Genomic DNA, 21,448 nt, shown 5'->3' with positions numbered 1-21,448 from the left:
TGCCTAGGAATTTCATAAATTCATTCTTTTTAATAGCTGAGTAGTACTCCATTGTGTAAATGTACCACATTTTCTGTATCCATTCCTCTGTTGAGGGGCATCTGGGTTCTTTCCAGCTTCTGGCTATTATAAATAAGGCTGCTAGGAATATAGTGGAGCATGTGTCCTTCTTACCGGTTGGAACATCTTCTGGATATATGCCCAGGAGATGATTGTGTCCAATTTTCTGAGGAATCTCCAGACTGATTTCCAAAGTGGTTGTACAAGCTTGCAATCCCACCAACAATGGAGGAGTGTTCCTCTTTCTCGACATCCTCGACAGCATCTGCTGTCACCTGAGATTTGATCTTAGCCATTCTGACTGGTGTGAGGTGGAATCTCAGGGTTGTTTTGATTTGCATTTCCCTGATGATTAATGATGCTGAACATTTTTTCAGATGCTTCTCACCCATTCGGTATTCCTCAGGTGAGAATTCTTTGTTAAACTCTGCACCCCATTTTTTAATGGGGTTATTTGATTTTTTGGAGTCCACCTTCTTGAGTTCTTCATATATATTGAATATTAGTCCCCTATCTGATTTAGGATAGGTAAAGATCCTTTCCCAATCTGTTAGTGGTCTTTTTGTCTTATTGGCGGTGCCTTTTGCCTTACAGAAGCTTTGCAATTTTATGAGGTCCCATTTGTTGATTCTCGATCTTACAGCACAATACATTGCTGTTCTATTCAGGAATTTTTCCCCTGTGTCCATATCTTCGAGGCTTTCCCCCACTTTCTCCTCTATAAGTTTCAGTGTCTCTGGTTTTATGTGGAGTTCCTTAATCCACTTAGATTTGACCTGAGTACAAAGAGATAAGAATGGATCAATTCGCATTCCTCTACATGATAACCTCCAGTTGTGCCAGCACCATTTGTTGAAAATGCTGTCTTTTTTCCACTAGATGGTTTTAGCTCTCTTGTCAAAGATCAAGTGACCATAGGTGTTTGGGTTCATTTCTGGGCCTTCAGTTCTGTCCCACTGGTCTACTACTCTGTCGCTATACCAATACCATGCAGTTTTTTTTTAATCACAATTGCTCTGTAGTAAAGATTTAGGTCAGGCATGGTGATTCCACCTGAGGTTCTTTTATCCTTGAGAAGAGTTTTTGCTATCCTAGGGGTTTTGTTACTCCAGATGAATTTGCAGATTGCTCTTTCTAATTCGTTGAAAAATTGAGTTGGAATTTTGATGGGGATTGCATTGAATCTGTAGATTGCTTTTGGCAAGATAGCCATTTTTACTATATTGATCCTGCCAATCCATGAGCATGGGAGATCTTTCCATCTTCTGAGATCTTCTTTAATTTCTTTCTTCAGAGACTTGAAGTTCTTGTCATACAGATCTTTCACTTCCTTAGTTAGAGTTTCTTTATATAATGGATTACGTTGATGGATTTTATATTATTTGTGACTATTGAGAAGGGTGTTCTTTCCCTAATTTCTTTCTTAGCCTGTTTATCCTTTGTGTACAGAAAGGCCATTGACTTGTTTGAGTTAATTTTATATCCAGCTACTTCATTGAAGCTGTTCATCAGGCTTAGGAGTTCTCTGGTGGAATTTTAAGGGTCACTTATATATACTATCATATCATCTGCAAAAGTGATATTTTGACTTCTTCCTTTCCAATTTGTATACCCTTGATCTCCTTTTGTTGTCAAATCGCTCTGGCTAGGATGCCAAGTACAATGTTGAATAGGTAGGGAGAAGTGGGCAGCCTTGTCTTGTCCCTGATTTTAGTGGGATTGCTTCCAGTTGCTCACCACTTACTTTGATGTTGGCTACTGGTTTGCTGTAGATTGCTTTTATCATGTTTAGGTATGGGCCTTGAATTCCTGATCTTTCCAAGACTTTTATCATGACTGGGTGTTAGATTTTGTCAAATGCTTTCTCCACATCTAATGAGATGATCAAGTGGTTTTTGTCTTTGAGTTTCTTTATATAATGGATTACGTTGATGGATATATTGAACCATCCCTGCATCCCTGGGATGAAACCTACTTGGTCAGGATGGTTGATTGTTTTGATGTGTTCTTGGATTCGGTTAGCGAGAATTTTATTGAGGATTTTTGCATCGATATTCATAAGGGATATTGGTCTGAAGTTCTCTATCTTTGTTGGATCTTTCTGTGGTTTAGGTATCAGAGTAATTGTGGCTTCATAGAATGAATTGGGTAGAGTAACTTCTGTTTCTATTTTGTGGAATAGTTTGTGAAGAACGGGAATTAGATCTTCTTTGAAGGTCTGATAGAACTCTGCACTAAACCCATCTGGTCCTGGGCTTTTTGGGTTGGGAGACTATTTTAATGACTGCTTCTATTTCTTTAGGGGATATAGGACTGTTTAGATCATTAACCTGATCCTGATTTAACTCTGGTACCTGATATCTGTCTAGAAATTTGTCCATTTCATCCGGGTTTTCCAGTTTTGTTGAGTATAGCCTTTTGTAGAGGGATCTGATGGTGTTTTGGATTTCTTTAGGATCTGTTGTTATGTCTCCCTTTTCATTTCTGATTTTGTTAATTAGGATGCTGTCCCTGTGCCCTCTAGTGAGTCTGGCTAAGGGTTTATCTATCTTGTTGATTTTCTCAAAGAACCAGCTCCTCATTTGGTTGATTCTTTGAATAGTTCTCCTTGTTTCCACTTGGTTGATTTCGCTCCTGAGTTTGATTATTTCCTGCCATCTACTCCTCTTGGGTGAATTAGCTTCCTTTTGTTCTAGAGCTTTTAGGTGTGTTGTCAAGCTGCTAGTGTGTGCTCTCTCTAGTTTCTTTTTGGAGGCACCAGAGCTATGAGTTTCCCTCTTAGAAGAAATGCTTTCAATGTGTCCCATATGTTTGGGTATGTTGTGGCTTCATTTTCATTAAACTCTAAAAAGTCTTTAATTTCTTTCTTTATTACTTCCTTGACCAAGGTATCATTGAGAAGAGTGGTGTTCAGTTTCCACATGAATGTTGGCTTTCCATTATTTATGTTGTTATTGAAGATCAGCCTTAGTCCATGGTGATCTGATAGGATGCATGGGACAAGTTCAATATTTTTGTATCTGCTGAGGCCTGTTTTGTGACCAATTATATGGTCAATTTTGGAGAAGGTACCATGAGGTGCTGAGAAGAAGGTATATCCTTTTGTTTTAGGATAAAATGTTCTGTAGATATCTGTTAAATCCATTTGTTTCATAACTTCTGTTAGTTTCACTGTGTCCCTGTTTAGTTTCTTTTTCCACGATCTGTCCATTGATGAAAGTAGTGTGTTGAAGTCTTCCACTATTATTGTGTGAGGTGCAATGTGTGCTTTGAGCTTTACTAAAGTTTCTTTAATGAATGTGGCTGCCCTTGCATTTGGAGCATAGATATTCAGAATTGAGAGTTCCTCTTGGAAGATTTTATCTTTGATGAGTATGAAGTGTCCCTCCTTGCCTTTTTTGATAACTTTGGGTTGGAAGTCGATTTTATTAGATGTTAGAATGGCTACTCCAGCTTGTTTCTTCAGACCATTTGCACAAGTCCCTTCCAGTCGGCGCCAGCACCGGGTCACCTTGGGCACGGAGTAGGCTGACACTCCCAAGGTCCCTAGAGGACTCTCCTCTCGATCTTAGGACCTCTGGTGAGTGGAACACAACTTCTACCATCAGGCACATTTGAACACCAGATATCTGGGCACCTTCCATGCAAGAGGAGAGCTTGCCTGCAGAGAGTGCTCTGACCACTGAAACTCAGGAGAGAGCTTGTCTCCCAGGTCTGCTGATAGAGGCTAACAGAATCAGGAGAGGAACAAGCTCTAACCAGAGACAACTATAACAACTAACTCCAGAGAATACCAGATGGCAAAAGGCAAACATAAGAATCTTACTAACAGAAACCAAGACCACTCATCATAATCAGAATGAAGCACCCCCACCTCACCCAGTCCTGGGCACCCCAACACACCCAAAAAGCTAGACCCGGATTTAAAAGCATATCTCATGATGATGGTAGAGGACATCAAAAAGGACTTTAATAACTCACTTAAAGAAATACAGGAGAACACTGCTAAAGAGTTACAAGTCCTTAAAGAAAAACAGGAAAACACACCCAAAGAGGTGATGAAAATGAACAAAACCATACTAGACCTAAAAAGGGAAGTAGACACAATAAAGAAAACCCAAAGTGAGGTAACACTGGAGATACAAATCCTAGGAAAGAAATCTGGAACCATAGATGCGAGCATCAGCAACAGAATACAAAAGATGGAAGAGAAAATCTTAGGTGAGGAAGATTCCATAGAGAACATCGGCACAACAATCAAAGAAAATACAAAATACAAAAAGATCCTAACTCAAAACATCCAGGAAATACAGGACACAATGAGAAGACCAAACCTACGGATAATAGGAGCAGATGAGAATGAAGATTTTCAACTTAAAGGGCCAGCAAATATCTTCAACAAAATAATCGAAGAAAACTTCCCAAACCTAAAGAAAGAGATGCCCATGAACATATAAGAAGCCTAGAAAACTCCAAATAGACTGGACCAGAAAAGAAATTCTTCTGGACACATAATAATCAGAACAACAAATGCACTAAATAAAGATACAATATTAAAAGCAGTAAGGGAAAAAGGTCAAGTAACATATAAAGGCAGGCCTATCAGAATTACACCAGACTTTTCACCAGAGACTATGAAAGCCAGAAGATCCTGGACAGATGTTATACAGACACTAAGAGAACACAAATGTCAGCCCAGGCTACTATACCCAGCCAAACTCTCAATGACCATAGATGGAGAAACCAAAGTATTCCACGACAAAACCAAATTCACACATTATCTTTCCACGAATCCATCCCTTCAAAGGATAATAACAGAAAAAAACCAATCAAGGACAGAAAACACCTCCTAGAAAAAGCAAGAAAGTAATCCTTCAACAAACCAAAAAAAGACAGCCACAAGAACAGAATGCCAATTCTAACAACAAAAATAATAGGAAGCAACAATTACTTTTCCTTAATATCTCTTAATATCAATGGACTGAATTCCCCAATAAAAAGACATAGACTAACAGACTGGCTAAACAAACAGGACCCAGCGTTTTGCTGCATACAGGAAACCCATCTCAGGGAAAAAGACAGACACTGCCTCAGAATGAAAGGCTGGGAACCTGCTCTTTTAGAACCCCTCACCTTAAAAGCAAGTCACTAGACTTGATATTAGCCAAATGGCCAAGAAGCAGAATTTGAGGGAAGGACCAACCAATGACTGGCCCAGTTTAAAGGAGCATGAGAGGAAAACTACCCCTGACATTACTGATGCTATTCTGCTAAACATGCAGACAGAAGCCTAGCATAAATGTCATCAAAGGGGCCTCACCCAGCAACTGTTAGAAGCTGATGCAGAGACCCACAGCTAAACACTGAGAGGAACTTGGAGAATCCTGTGGAAGAGGGGAAGGAAGAACTGAGGGAACCAGAGGGATCAAGAATGCCACATGAAAACCTACAGTCAGCTACCCGGACCCATGGGGCTCATGGAGACAGAACCACCAGTCAGGAAGCAGGCATGGGATAGGGCCTCTACACACGTGTAATAGTTGTGTAGCTGGGTCTTCATGTGGGACTCCTAAAACAGGAGCAGGGGCTGTTTCTCAGTACATTGTCTGCTTTTGGATCCCTTTTCCCTAACTAAGCTGCCTTGCTTCAGTGGAAGAGAATATGCCTAGTCTTGCTGCAGCTTGATAAGCCAGGACTGGTTCATGTCCTTAGGAGGCCTCCCTTTTCTGGGGAGGAGGGGAAGAGGGGTGAGTTGGATGTCGAGGGGAGGGGAGAGATAGTGACTGGAAGGAAAAGAGGGAGGGGAAGCTGCAATCAGAATGTAAAGTGAATACATTTTAAAAAGTAAATAACTAAAACCTTTGATGTTATGATGATCATTAAAAAAACACACACACAGTTACACAGTTACACAGTTAAAAAAACTCACCCCAATTACAAAGAACTATATGGTATATACCTAGATGTACCTATTTCGAAAATTAAATTTCAAGTAAGAAATCAAATTTATTTAAAAAAAAAACATGTTGGTGAATCAGTGAACAAAATAAGAATAAAATGAAAAACCTGGAATGATGTATCCCTAAATTCACTTCCTCAATTAAATACAAAGAGCCCTTGGTTAGCCTGATAAATCCCTTCTTAGCAATTGCAGTAATCTTTTTGGCTAACTAGACTCTGTCCAACAGAAATAGAGTTCAATTCTATTTTTAAGATTGACTTTTCCATTTTCTCTTAAAACTACTTTATCAAAACAGTAAGATTTAGGAATTGTTTATGTACATTTTTAGGCAGAAGAAAGAATGTCTTTGCAGTCCATGTGCCATATTCCACGTGTGTCACTATTTCTATTTAAATGCCCCCGGAACTGACAGGCTTCGTGATGGGGGCTTCCTGAGCTGTCTTCCACTGGCAGAGAGAAAGCTGGGGATAATGAAAATGTCATGGAATAACACCACATTTAGGAAGTATGGAATTTTTTAAAAATGCACCTATCAGTCATTCTTAATGCTTGCCAAATACAATGTGTAAAATCCAGTCATGGATCATCAGACACCCAAGTTGCAGCATTTGCTGCACAGAAGACGCACCAGGACAAGCAGTGCCTGAGGTCCGCTGGGCAGCTGGTCCCCTGTGCTCACCCTGAAGTTGCCTCAAACTGACCCATCCTGACCTGTCTGCACACTGTCGAAATATCAGCCAGTCTTCTCCAGCTGAGGCATGCACACCTACTATGTGGGGTTTAAGTCTGAGTATTCTGTGTTAAAGTCAAGACTGGGAGAAGGTGGCCAGGGTCTTATAGTGTAGCCCAGACTGGCCTGGAACATGAACCAATCCTCTTGTCTCATCCTCTTGAATACCAAGATTACAGGCATTTGTATTCTTAGCTGGTTTTATGGGGTGCTAGGGACTGAATCCAGGGCTTCATGAATGAGAAATAAACATCCTACCAACTGAGCTATGTCAGCCTGAAGTTGAGAGTTTGATATCAATGCATTTGATGTGTATACATGACATTGTCTTCGTCCCATTAGAAATGCCACTCATAATTGTTAGTTGAACTTCTTCCACCCTTCTGTCTTAATTCTGGCAGGATCTAGCAGGAAAGGTCAAATCAGTTTATGGTTAAAACCTGTCGTGATGATTTGAAGCTACCGGTCACATGGTTCTTATAGAAGTAACTGCATCATCTGTGATGTCATGCAAGCAAGATGAAGAGCTGCCCCACACTACCCACAGCCATGTGAGGATACCTCCACACTTAGGCCTGATACAGGCCACTAACTCCCACCTGTTCAACAGGATGGCCAGGCTTTCAAATACTCCTTAATCTTTATCTTCTCTGAACACCCGAAGCCTATGTTAGAGCCCCAACCATCTTGCACACTTCTCCAAGAAACTGACTTCTAAGGCAATGTTCAAGGAAATGCCCAAAGTAGAAGAGAGAACAAGAACTTGTGTTGGCCATTCTGCCCAGGGATCATTCTACGAGGAGCTGATAAGGAACCAGAGTCTCTGTAGATGTGACTGACATTCAAAGCCAAGGTAGACTTTCTTGTTGTTGCACACCCTGAGTGATGGGGAGGCAAAAACCAAGAAAACAAACTGCCACTAAGATGCAGAGATAAGAGATGGCAGAATGCTCAGCTCTAAATAGGATTTCTTCCCAAGGCTCGGGAATCATTTTGGAAGGGGAACTGGAAAGACTTTAAGAGCCAGAAGCACTGGATGGATATATCAGGCAACACTGTCCTTAGAACATGGAAGAGCAGCTGCACATATGAACTCATAGCACTTGGGACAGCACACACAAGTCCTATACAAGCTCAAGTCAGGACAAATCCCAACATGGAGTGGGGTTTGGGCATGAAGTTCCACCCCTGGCTGAGGAGTGACTGGCACTTGAAAGCTGCTGGGAGGGGAAGTCAGCTTTGTTTAAGAGTGTGGCCCCCATAAGTTGACCATGCTCTAGTGGAACATCCATATATGGGTAGCACAAGTTGGACTTGATAGGTACAGGGTAGGAGGAGACACAAAGTTGAGTGGGTAAAGAAGAAGGGGTGGGTAATTATGATCAAAATGTACTGTGCAAAATCCTCAAAGAATGACTTTTAAAGTTAAACAATAATAACAAAATATATTGGTGTTTTCAACAACACAGGACGTGAGGAGAAGCAAAAAGTCTTTCAGGGCATAATCTAGAAACTTGAGTACTTCTACTATTGATAGGCAGCTTCTCCCATGCTGGATGTATCTACATATTCAATGCCAGTTCAAATGTCACCAACACAAGGAAGTTTTCAGTCCAAAGCAGAGCCCAGTGCCTTCTATGGCAATGTAGTCTTATTTACAATATATTTGTCTGTAATTCATGTCTCAATATCCTAATCTTGATATGTACTCACTAGGCAGAGACCCAGTCTGTACTATCTACAACTCTATCTCCAGAAGCTAGAGAAGGCCTGGCACACAGCAGCATTCTAATGAATACAGATACATGTGTGGCTGGGTAGGTAGATGGACAAATGGATGGGTGAGTGAATGGACAGATGGAGGGAGAACAGAATGGGAGAGAGGATGAGAGAGTACAAAGAGAAGCTAGAAGAAGCTGTGGAAGCTGTGGCATTAGTCATCATTGTACCACCAAGCCTAATCTAATTAGCTTTAACTTTTCCTGGAGATCCTTCCCTCCCCCACAAAGAGCCAACAACCATGCTGAATCTTGGATATGGTAAAGGAAGTGAAGGGAAGACAACACGGTATTGAATGGAAATGCTCATGGTCTCTGGGTTGCCCTTTCCTGCCTGCATAAGTTCCGCCCTCCCCAGTGCCTAGCTGCAACTCCCCTTTGTAGAAGTCTACCAACGCTGGCTTCTGTTGCTTGTTCCAAAATAGAACTGTCCCAAAAGTTTAAATTGTATTAATGGGTTGTTGGTACTCAACTGTGTACCAAACTGTTTCCTTGCTCACTCCATCCTCACAAGGATGCGATGGAGGACAAACCATTACAACAACTCAGTATTCTGAAGATGATAAACAATGGATCTCCTTGAACAGGTCACGAAACCTGAATAAGCCACATGGGCAGTAACAGGGGCTAGGGGTTAGAGCTCGCCTTCTGGCTTGGTGCCAGATGCCTAAACTACTGGAACATTCTCCTCCCCGCTAAGCCCCAACCCATATAGCTCTATTGTGTAAATAAAGAACAAAGCATGACAGAGGCTCCTTTTGAACTTGCTTTTAGTGGGCTCCACCTATGTCACCTTTCACAGCTGTGACCTTGCTGAGAATCACTCTCTCATGATAAAATCTTACAACTGGCTCTAGGTGCATTTTATAGGCATGTCTTAAACAAAACTAACAACTCCAAGAATAATTTCTTTTTTCAGGACCCTCTACATCCAAATGGATGCAGCATTTAAAAAATCATTTTTAGACTTAAGTAACAGTAAACCTCGTTTGGTTAGAATCTTATACTCCCTGGCATCTACAGGTATAGGGTATAAGGAACCACTTGAGGGAATGCGATGAGTAAATTGAAAAGCAAAATAAATCTTATAAGCCTATTTCCACACACACAAAAATTTAGATAACAAGTTTTTAAAGGCCAGGAGTGGGAGGCAGACGTGAGGAAATCAATCCAATTTCCTCTCGTTCTGGGAGTAGGAAGCCTCCTTTTCAATTCTTCAAATTAATGAAATGAACACAAGACCACTCTGATTAGAGAGTCTGTAATAATGACAGCCTGCCATGCATTTGCATTTTCTTTCAGTGCGAACAGGCTATTTTGATAGTCAGAAAAACCATGACAAATTGGCTGAGATTCTGCCCTTTGTTGCTATAAAATGGCTCTCTGGCTGTAGCAGGCAGTATCACTGTGAAACACACTTACCTTCCAACAGACGGGCAGAGTGAGGCCGTTAAACATGAAATTCCTGGCATGTTCTCTCTGTGCAGCGGCTCTAATTGTAACTTAAAAGACTTCTGTTCACTCCAGGCAATGCCTGCATACTCCTATGTACAACTTCAGTTCACCTGGGACCACAGTAAGCTGCATGTCTGGTCCTGGGCACAGTCATTAGGTTCAACCTCCCTGGCCCTCCCTGCCCACGCATGTCAGGTCAGAACCATTTCATTTATTTTTCTGTTATATTTCAGTCAGCTGTTCACCAACCCTCTCCGTTGATGCCTTCTCACAGTCTCAGTCTCCTTCTGAGCGTCACCTCTGGGTTGTTTGCCTGGACAGATGCCCTAATGCCCCTTCTTGCATCTGCACCATGTTACATCTTAGGACAGGTGAGGTATTTCCCACGCAAACTTCTCTCTCACTTGCCAGTTCAGCCCATATCTGGTCACTTGTTCCAGCAGGCATCACTGCTATGGAGGGGTGTGAGAGCTGGTGTTCACATAGCACCCAGAGTGGGCTGTGAACACCACTGCAGTACATGCATGCAGGAGCTGGAGGGGCTGTCTCAGAACCAGCCTCAGTTCACATACTTTTAACTCCTGGTGTCAGCTGTGGCTTCACCTAACTGCTATAATGGATCTTTAACTAATCATGAAAGCCTAGAATTGGCCAGTTCCACTGTGGTCCACTTTTGGCTTCTGATACATTCCTGGGCATCAGTCTCCAATGGGGAACCCAAGGTTAATCATTGGTTGTCATCTATGTTCTCATCATATTCTCCCAGCATGATGTGTCAATCATGCTCAAGGTCCTTACCAGAACCCAAGCTATCCACCTGAGCCAGCACACTGGACCCAGAGTCAGTGCTTAGGGCTAAGACTGTATGCCACATCCAGAATCACGACAGGAGTGAACTGAATTCAGTAGGATATGCCACAACCAACCTTAGTTAACTCAACCTTTAGGCTACATTTTTCTTTCTACATAGTGAGTAACCACAATCTAATACAGCTCATCCTGACTTCAAATGGTTCCACTTAATTATTTTCTTCTGAATGACAGTGCAGACTTGATTAAGTACTCAGTAGAAACCATACTGGGTTATGAACTTTGTCTTTTCTTGGACTAAAGATAGGTAGTATAATGAATTCTTAGGATGTTGAGCAGCAGCAGTGAGCCAGAGCCCCTACTGACCCACCAGATCCCCAGGGGATATAATTCCAACATTCTCCAGTGCTGTTGAAACCTACAGTGCCCTGGAGGTCATGGGTAATAAGCACACTTTGAACTCGTGACATATTTGTATTAGGACAGATTTGTGACTCTAACACAAGTGCAATGTGACAAAGTCTATGCCTGCACAGGAAGGATCACAGGCATCTCTTTCCTTTTTGTTCCTTTCCATTTGGAACTAAGAGTAGGTGGCATGGGGACGTGTCTCAGTGGTAAAGTGACTGATGAACATAGTCAGGACTCCAGCATCAGGAAATAGTGTCAGCAATGCTTAAGTAAACGAATGGTCAAAAATCCCCTTTGCCCTTTGCAATTGCAAACTGCACTGGCAATTTCTGTGCATTTCGTCTTAAGACTGTTTATGTTAGTACACACATCCCCAAGAGAAAACCAAAATCATTTCATGGTGTCTTACTCTGCAGCACGTAATATAGCTAGTTTAAAATGATTGTTTTGGAGTCAACATAATCTCCACAAAGTCTCTCTCACTCAGATTTCATTCCTCCAACGGTAGAGGAAAGCCACCATCAGATGTTCTGGGCCTGCCACAGAGCCCGTCTGGACTTGGGTGGAGATTCCACCCAAGCCCCCCAGCACCCTTACTCCTCAAGGCACAACCGTGGAGAAACCAAAAGAGTCTTCAATATGGGCTTGCTCTCATGAAGAAGGCACAGCTACTTTTTAGCCCTACATTCTAAACAGCTTCCTTACCTAGAGTGGGCCACCCTCAGCATTTCTGCTAACCTGAAATTGCATATCCTGGCAAGATGGCCCATGACTACCTTTATACATTGTATGAAATAGAGGACCAAAATAAAAACAACTACAAAAGGAACAACAACAACAAAAACAAAACAAAACCCCCAAACCAAACACACTGTAGAACAGCTTATGTTTCTTATAGCTCTCGCTGTCATGCTGCTTGAGTGCATCTTGAGGAATTCAAGAATTCCTGGAAACCTTTCAGAGCTGACCTACAAGCTTCCCTGATTGCAGAATCCGGCAGTATAAGCAAGTACTGATGCATTTCACTCATGGTTTCTGCTTTGAAAGAGACCGCTGTACTAAGCCCAAGGATCACTTGGTCTTTGAAAAAGGGGTTTCCCAGGTGCACAGGTCTATGCTGTAAATTGCCTCAACCTCGCCAAACAAGCCTCGCATCTGACAGTTTATGATTCACGAGAGCTGGATAATTAGAGTTATACTCCAGCCTTTCATCGGCATCCCTTCACCGGTTCAGGGTCCCAAGCTAATCTACAACCTCACAATGTATCATAACTAAGATTCCAGGTCCCCAAGAAGACTGCATACAAAACATCAGCGAGCATTCAGATGCACACAAAGTACCTCCGCACACTGCCAAATAAGCCACCAAGAAAAGAATGTCACTCTGGTGGGTCCAACCCAAGGCAAACATGAGCAAATGACTTCTACCTGAATTAATTCCACCTGGAGCTCATTTTGTGCTTTTCAAGCTAAGATCACCAGGGCAGGGCAAGAAGGCAGCAGTTGGTACAGCCAGGTTTCACATCTGGGATCTCGTGATTTAGCCTCTGAAGAAGCAACCTGTGTTCAAATGAACAGTTCAGGGTAGACTTTCTGATAAAAAGAATTCGCAAAGAAACGTGACAGACCTGGCTCAACTGTTATGAAGACTCCGTGACTGTTTCTCAAAGCAGTTCATGGACCCCCCCAAAAAAAATCCCAGTTAGAGCCATGGCTGCAAGGGGCTTCCAAACCAGCAGTTTGCCTCCCTCAGATGCCATTGTATACCCCACAGCTATTGAGCACCCTGCTTTCTGTTCTTTCCCATGTTCCCCCATCTTCCCCACAACTCCCCAAGGCATTTCCTTCTTATCCTGTTCTACTTGACAAAGAGGCATTTTCTCCTGTCAGCAAAATTCCTTCCTCCCCATTGTCCTTTCTGGGGAAGTCTGTTTTTGTCTGGAGTTTTTGTTTTCCCGCTATTGAATATGTGGGAATAGAGATCACTGGCTGCACTGTGGTCGGGACGTGGTCCAGACAGAGAACAGTGAGTAAGACTTCAGCCTCTCCTGCAGATGCTCCTCAATCCATGGGAAAACCCTGATAAAAAGCACTGTAAACTGAACTAGCAGGAATTCATTAATATATACGAGACAGGAGACAGAGAAGGGCCTTTTGTAAAGAGGATGAAATGTGAGATCATAAACTATAATGTCCACAGATACTGGCCAGACATAGTACTATAGAGTATGTTTCCTTTCATGACTCTGTGGCTGGCTAGAAACACAGCTCACTCCACTACCACTGCCCAACACCACAGAGAGGTATGGAACACATACTGCTAGTCTCTGAAAATATCAATATTCAAAACCGAAATATTTATCCTACTGAATATTAATCATTTTGACATCATGTTAATTTAAATATTACAAGGCAAATTATCCAAAGTTGGAGAACCAGTCATCTGTGATGTGGATACTAAAAAAGAAACTCTCCCAGATCTACCCAGATGCAGTCAGTGATGCATCTATATGATGGTTTGTATATGCTCAGCCCAGGGAGTGGCACTTTTAGGAGGCGTGGCTTTGTTGGAGTAGGTGTGGCCTTGCTGGGGAAAGTGTGTCATTGTGGGGGTGGGCTTTAAGACTCCCTGGAAGCCAGTTGTTTGCCTTCGGAACGAAATGTGAAACTCTCACCTCTTCCTATATATATCATGCCTGCCTGGATGCTGCCATGGTCCTGCCTTGATGATAATAGACTGAACCTCTGATCCTCTAAGCCAGCCCTAATTAAATGTTATCCTATATAAGAGTTGCCTTGGTCACGGTGTCGCTTCACAGCAGTAAAACCCTAAGGCAATCTACCTAGGTCTAGGATGGGGTAAGGGTTGTTTGCAGCATTACTTGTTTAACTTCAGTTGTATTATTGCTCCTAGGAAGAATTGAACATCCATTCACTCATGTTAGGGCACTGGCAACCAGCCAAAGACCAAGCCTGGACGAACAATGATACCAACTAGGGTTACTTCCAGGAGCATAGGCGAACGACAGGTTATAGGACCTTAGTTGATTCTGAGCTACACCATTGAAAAAGAGTCTCTGCCCTCACCCCAGCAGCTCTTAACCATTTATATCTATTCTGGAGGGAGGGGCTCACATGTTGTCTTATCTGCTCTCTCATTCACTATCTCATGAGCCCTACTAGGTTTAGTTCGTGTTAGTAAGCCCAACTCTGTGAGGACCTTGTAAGGGTGCTCACAGCTGCTCTGATTTTTGGCAGCAGTGATCATGTCATGTCTGAAGGACAGAGTTCTAGAACATTCTACCCTTCCTCCGGCTCTTATGTCCTTCCTCTTCTGTGATAATCTTGGAGCGTTAGAGGCCATGGTATAGGTATATGAGTGTTTTCTAACATTTAGGGCTGAGCACTGAGCCACCATGCTACAGAAAAAGTCACTTTTTCATAGTGCATTAACTGGTTGTGAGTCTTCCCAGTAACCACTGCCCACTTCAGAAGGAAACTTCCCAAAACCCATCAAAGACTATGAAGACAAACAGAAGTATTTAGAAGGCAACTTGAAAGATGCATCATTATCCACTCAACAAAAGAACAGCGGGAGCTTCTCACTAGACCTGTGACTTCTACAAGCCCCAGGCTTGCCCTGGCTTCCAATACTAAATGTGGGTTCCTTCTATAGAACACGTCTTAAGTCCAATTAGAAAGCAACTGCAAGACACCAACCAAAGAGCATACAAGGACTGAACCAGATGTGCAGCTTGATCTTCATGCGGGTCCCCCAACAACTGGAGCTAGGACTTACCCTGACCTTTTTGGCCTTCCTGTGGATCCAGTTCCCCTGACTGGGCTGCCAAGTCTGGCCTCAGTGGGAGAGGATGTGCCTCGTCCTGCAGTGACTTGAAGTGCCAGGGTGGGTTGGTACTCAGGGGAGGGTCTCCTCCTTCTCAGAGATAAAGGTGAGAGGTGCTGGGGGGAAGGCCATGTGGGGAGGGGAGACTAGGAGAGATGGGACTGGGATCAGGATGTAAAGTGAATAAAATAAATAAATTGATGGACAAGAAGAGAGCAACTGGTTGCCCTCACAACAGCTGTGCCAGTGTTACAGACCCAGGTGAACCTTCTCTGGCACGTTGGCAGTGGAGAGTATTGGGTCTATAATTGAGCAGGACAATCCTGTCCCAGGCACCCTGAAAGTTAGCCACAGCTTTACTCCATGTCTTGCTACAAAAGTGTGAGATGACTTAGCAACAGGTTGTTCCATCTTCTTCTGGCATTCAATCAAGAGTAGTGACAACAATTGTACTGTTTGGGGGTGGGGAGGGGGAGTCAGGGATCTCCCAGATGACAGCTTGGAGGGAGGCTGCCAAGTCCGACTAATGGGATTTCCAATCACTGATTGTGCCTGCTCCGCTTACCTTCTCCCACCTGTGCAGGGTGTCTCCTGCTTTTAAATTCCCGAGTTAGTGTTCTTATACTTACGGGCACAGACTGCTATGGGATATTCTCCATCACCTTCTAGGCATCTGCACCTTACCCAGTCACAATACCTCCAAGAACTCCCAACTGTGCCTGCCCTGTGCCCTGTGGGAACTGCTTTCCACTCCTTGTTGTATTAAAGTATTGCATACATTTCAGATGCTTTCCCAAATCTATGGGACACTTAGAGGTTAGCGTTACACAATGAAACATTTTTACAGAGTGGGGAAAGGTTTCCAAATCCACACATCACACATTCCAAGCTAGGGCCCAGTTGATCTCAGAATTAAGAGATACTAAAAATGTTAGCATGGTCCAAGTGTAGCAGGAAAGATCCCATCTCCCATGCTAATTCTAACTACTTTCTCTAAAAAGTGTTTTGGGTAGAATGGCATGGAGAAGAGGCGTTGTTTTATTTATCCCTCGGGAATGCACCATCCTTCTTTCTCAATGAGCCACCTAGCCTGCTCACTCTGAGATCACTGGAGATTTCCTCATTCCAAATGGCTAAGCTGGTGCATGCTGTCCCACCTCTCTTTGAGCTAAGAAGGAAGAACTGGACACTGTGCTGGCAGCTCCCAAGTTCTGACAGGATTGGGACTCAGACTGCCTCTCTATTGGGTACAGTAGAGAAGGGAAAGCAGATGATGGGGGCCATAGAATTCTGGGTCACTCAGAACTGAATGTGGCCAATGCCTCTCCAATGTCCACAGTGCCTGCCAAGGGGTCCTAGACTTGATAAAATGTACATAGTATACACAGGGGTGTGGGGTAACTGCATGTCCCTGGAATGAACTTAATCGTCATAATCTGTACTGTCTTATCATTTATGTCCACACTGACTTGTTTCTTTTAGGCCTCAGACTCACAAGCACAGAATTTGGCTGTCAACATTTTCACTAGGCATGCCAGCCTGTCAGAAATTTGTTTCTGAGTGACCCAGAACTCTACAGGCCCCATCATAGGCATCCCCCCCCCCTTTTCATTCCCTCCTGAGTGTCTACTCACCTTGAGTTACCCAGTGATGTCAATAACTTTAGATCTGCCAGAGCCCCTATCCATCATGAGGCTCAGCACAGCCACTAAAACCTCACAATAGTCTCTAGGTCCCTGCTATACTAACTTCTTTCTCAACTTCTGCAAGCACAGGTCTAGCCAGACCAGTAAGTCAGCATTAAACACCACCTCTCACATACCCAGTGTCCTCAATAACACCTGTCCCTCTGTAACCTGCCAGTTGCAGGTATTCCTTAGTACTTTCACCCAGTGGTAGCCAGCCAGAGTCCTCACTGGCTCACATGAGTCACGCCATCAGGGACTGGACCCTCGCACATTACTTTGAATTATGTAGCTGTTGTCTCAAAACGGGATGAGTAACTATGTTACTCAGTTTCTCTGCTTCCAACTCATCAAAAATGACTCCTGTGTCCCTCTTTTACCTCTTGGTTAAAAGTCTTCACAAAATCAATCGGGTTCAGAAGGAGAGTACTCCCTGGTAATCACAGTTGACTGTACTATGCAATATTAAAAGAAAGGCCTCAGGGGATCCTCTGCAAGGCATCCCCATTCTCTTCCTCCACTGTGCAACTCTTCCTAAGGATCCTGGGAAGGGACATTTAACACAAATCGAATTTGTACTCCTTCCTTTATACACCCACCACCCACAAATAGCAAGGAATGGCAGGCGAGCCTATCCATCTCACCCTGTCCTCCTTTTTACCCACTTTTTCTCCCAACTCAGAAACCAGTGTGAAGCATGTCATCCACACACGTTGTCATGTGGCCAAGTTCCTTGTGGACAGACAGCTGAACATCAGTAGCACATCATATTACCCACAACCTGCTTATAGTTATATCCCATAATGCTCCCTCTGGGGATTGCAATCTTTTCTCTATTCCATCATCCATTCTGGGGCATCCCATACTTACACGTCTGAGATCACCTCTCAAGGATAGGTGTGCTGCTTCACACCATATAGAGGAAAGCCAACCTGAGACTTCCTCCATGGATACCCCAGCTTCAGACACAGCAGCCTCAGCTCTGCCTTAACACCAAGTCTGCAGCAATAAGGCGTGCTAGCCCAGCACTCAGGAGGCAGCGGCAGGGAGGAGAAGAGCCGCACCAGGACTGCTATGACTCCACCCTCAGACTGCTTAACAAGTGTCATGCAACCACTCCCCCAAATTCATCTGAGATTCTGTTATGTCCCTGTTTCAGGTGCCAAGTATTGTATCATTTCTTCCCCAGGCAGAAGCAAACAAACATCTATTTACCTCAGATAGTATACCAACAACAGATCAAAGAAATGATTCTGCTCATGTCTAGCTAGGTAAACGAATATGTTTAATTGGGGCTCCTTACAGGAGCATAGGTGAGGGACTGCCTACTAGAACATGGCATGACTCTTATGCAGCTATGCCTTAAGGAAGAGTCCCCTCTCCAGAATTGTTAAAAGGGGGGCTCATGTGCCACCTTGCGAATGGAAGGCTAGTGTGATCAGCCTGCAAGGGTCTCATGTAGGTAGTAAGTGCTTTGATTTCAAGGGGACAATGGTTAACATCCGGGTTCCCTAATGTATTCTTTGGAGGCTAACAGTTGCCCAAGCTTTCAAAGCATCTTGATAATATAAGTTTAGAGATCCTCTTTTGGTTCTGATCCATCATTGTGATGGAAGAATAAGAAGGGCGAGCCCAAAAATAAGACCCTCAGTTTCTTTCAAGACAAATCCTGCCCAGGAATACATGAGTGGCAAATGCTCACAGGGCCTGGAAGGCGCTCCTTCACTGTGGCTGAAAGAAAGCGTCACACCTAGCAGTGCTGTCCATCCTGGTTGGCACGGCATGGCGCTCTGGATGTGGCCACTGGAAACCCCTCGTCCTCAGGCCTGGCTGCCCATCCTGATTTACTGAAACATGACAGCAGGATGTGCGTATCAGCTGGGAGCATTAAACCCCTGGCTGCTGCCAAGGCAGCCGCTGCAGCAGGGAGGCCAACGGTAACAAGCTGGATGTTGGCTCTGGGCTAAGAAGACTCGGATGTCAGCAAAATCATCCTCACTGGCTATTTCACTTACAGGATGAGAGCAAGTGAAATTCTTGGCAAGAGTTCAGTTGTCACCTTTTGTCATTTTCTGTACAGTGTCAGGTGTCATAATGTAAAACACCTGATGTTCAACTAGAGAAGTGTAGCTGCTTGATTCATTTATAACATTTAAATGTTTCTCTTTCCTATGCCAATAATAATATCTCATGGGTCTTAGTCATATGCAAAGAGACCTGGGTTCTGTGATTGGAGAATAGGGATGTGGGGAGAGAACCATTAAGATTAACATATGAAAGAAGCCATAGACTAGAAACCCTTCTGCACCTTTGTACACGCAACAAACAAAGCACATATGATAGAAAAAAAAAAAAGACCAGGGTATCCAAACCTAGAAAAAAAGGAGTTGTTATGTAAATGATGAATAAAAGGTCTTGAGACTGGTAGCACAGTGCATTTGAACTTGAACCTCTGACTTTCCCTGGCCACTGGCTTACCTGTATTTTTCTCTTTCTTAATAAATGACTTCTCTTTATACTACCTCACTATGTATCCCTGATGCTAGTCTTGTCCTGGGTCCCAAGAACCTTAAAATCACAGCGAGCAGTGTCTCCCCACATCCACACACAAATACTCTCAATAGATCCCCTCTGAGGAGGTGTCAGGCTGGGCCCTCATGTAACACGGACAGTCTTTGAAATAAACAGCAACGAGACACCTTCTTTTCAGTCTCTAGCTCATAGTTTTCAAAGTGTGTGAGAATTTCCATTCCCTAAAGCAGCCCTATGCACTCAAATACATAAATCAGTCAAAAGTGGCTATTTCGTTAGTGGAGATCAATTTTATAAACTCATATTTTAAATATGGGGGCCGGGGAATATAGATGAGTGGCAGTGTCTTATGTGAAATATGTATTACATAATTAGTAAAGATATTTATACTGTCTTTTAGGGTTTCTGTTCTGCTCCAGGAGCCATCAAGCAAAGAGGATGTTTCTGGCTTATCCCGTGGCTTGCCAGCATGTGCCAGCCATGCCAGAGACTGGTGTGGAGTCAGCTCATTGAGGCGATCTGTGGTTCCTTCCAGGAAATAATGAAATGACTTCTCAAGTCTACAGTGGTCTGTGAAGCTTTCTCTATGCAGCACCTCAACCAGCAGCCAGGATTAAATCATAATAATGATGGCAGCAGTTTCCAACTAACTACAAAATATAAATCGGTAAACATGTACATTGTAAAATCCGCCCACTTAAATAGATTCAATGAAGAAATTAGTAACCACTTCTAAAGACAAAAATAAATACATAAATGTCAAGGATGTTTTTTTTTAAATGCTGTTTCTCTATCGCATGGCCTGCTAAGGGTGGACTGTAATGTTCCCGTTCAAACTTCTGTAACTTGTCACAGTTCTGACACTAGGCTTTGAGTCTGGATAATTAATAAAATCTTCCCTTTCCACCCACTCCTGATTATCCTCCATCAGGGCCGTGTTTGCACTTCTCTTGTCAATTGTAATCATTTATTTGAACCAGCTCGGCGGTTCATTAGCTCTTCATTAGCGCCTGTGGGTTAGGTAAAATGAGCATGGGTTTCCAAAGAACAAATCTCACTGGCAGTGCGGCACGACACGAATTCCCAGAATGCTTTACTCAAGACAGTTGCAATCAAGACCTCGGTTCTTGAGGGAGACAAGTGGTGTCCTTGAGAATGAAGAGAACTCCCCCTCCCATCTAGTCACAAGCTTCCATTCTAAAGCCCTTCAGTGACCACAACGGACAGGCTTCATCGCAGACTTCACCTTGGCTCACATACTGATATTTCTTTGTCACTTAAATAAAAAAAAAAAAAAACACCCTGCAAGGCAAAAGAACTCAACTCAAATCTGGACAGCCAAAGTCACCTTGTCAGCAAGTTTTGTTTGGTTTGGTTTTGTTTAAATTACAGCTGCCAGGTGCCACTCTGGAGGTTCAGTGAGCAGCTCGAGCCTTCCACAAGACAGAGACAACTGATGAGAGAGACCACACAGCCTCGAAGCCGCACAGGCCTCCAGGAATGGCTGCCCTTATAGAGACCACGGATTCAATGTCTCCAGAAAGTGAGAAGTGGAACTCAAGGGGTTGCACAGAGACAGAAGGGCAGGTCAAGCATCCTCACGAGGAGGTGATTACAGCCACCTAGAATCTGAGGCCTCCCACAGGACAACTGGCTGAACCTCCTCAATCTCTCTGATGAGCTGCATCATCCCAGTTCTCCTTTGAGCTGAGATGGAGGAGTTCCCCAGATGCCTGTGGGCCAGCGAGCCTGTCTTATCTAGTGGCAACACCCTGTCTGAAATAAGGTAGATGGTGAAGCCTGGCAATCAAGGCTGTCCTCTAACATCTACATGCATGCATGCCATGGCATAGACTTGTAAACACATGCATGTACACACACACACACACACGCACACACACACCCACACACCCTTAAATGCATCAAGCACACAAAGACACAAACCAACAGTCAATAAATGAGAGTAAATATTTTTTTTTCAAAAAGAAACATCAAGGTAAAAGCAAAACTCTCAAGAAATAGCATATTATTAAGCCAATTATGAATGACCATGACCCAGAAACAAAAGTCCAGGTTACCCCAAATGCCATATTCCAACAGGGTAATAGCTTCACAAAGAACTTTACAAATTAAGATATTGTAAAGACACACCTGTGGGAATAACCAGGTGATGTGGGG

At 43.3% G+C, this 21,448-nt stretch overlaps 1 protein-coding gene across 2 annotated transcripts in view; it reads right to left on the bottom strand.

The window, feature by feature from the left end:
* Positions 1 to 21,448, bottom strand: part of Entrep2 (endosomal transmembrane epsin interactor 2) — a 411,884-nt gene that overhangs the window by 258,814 nt on the left and 131,622 nt on the right. The window lies entirely within an intron of this gene.

This window comes from Mus caroli, unplaced genomic scaffold (assembly GCF_978045245.1).
Source record: "Mus caroli unplaced genomic scaffold, Mus_caroli_1 scaffold_8, whole genome shotgun sequence".
NCBI lineage: Eukaryota > Metazoa > Chordata > Mammalia > Rodentia > Muridae > Mus > Mus caroli.
This window is presented reverse-complemented; position numbering and strand designations above follow the sequence as displayed.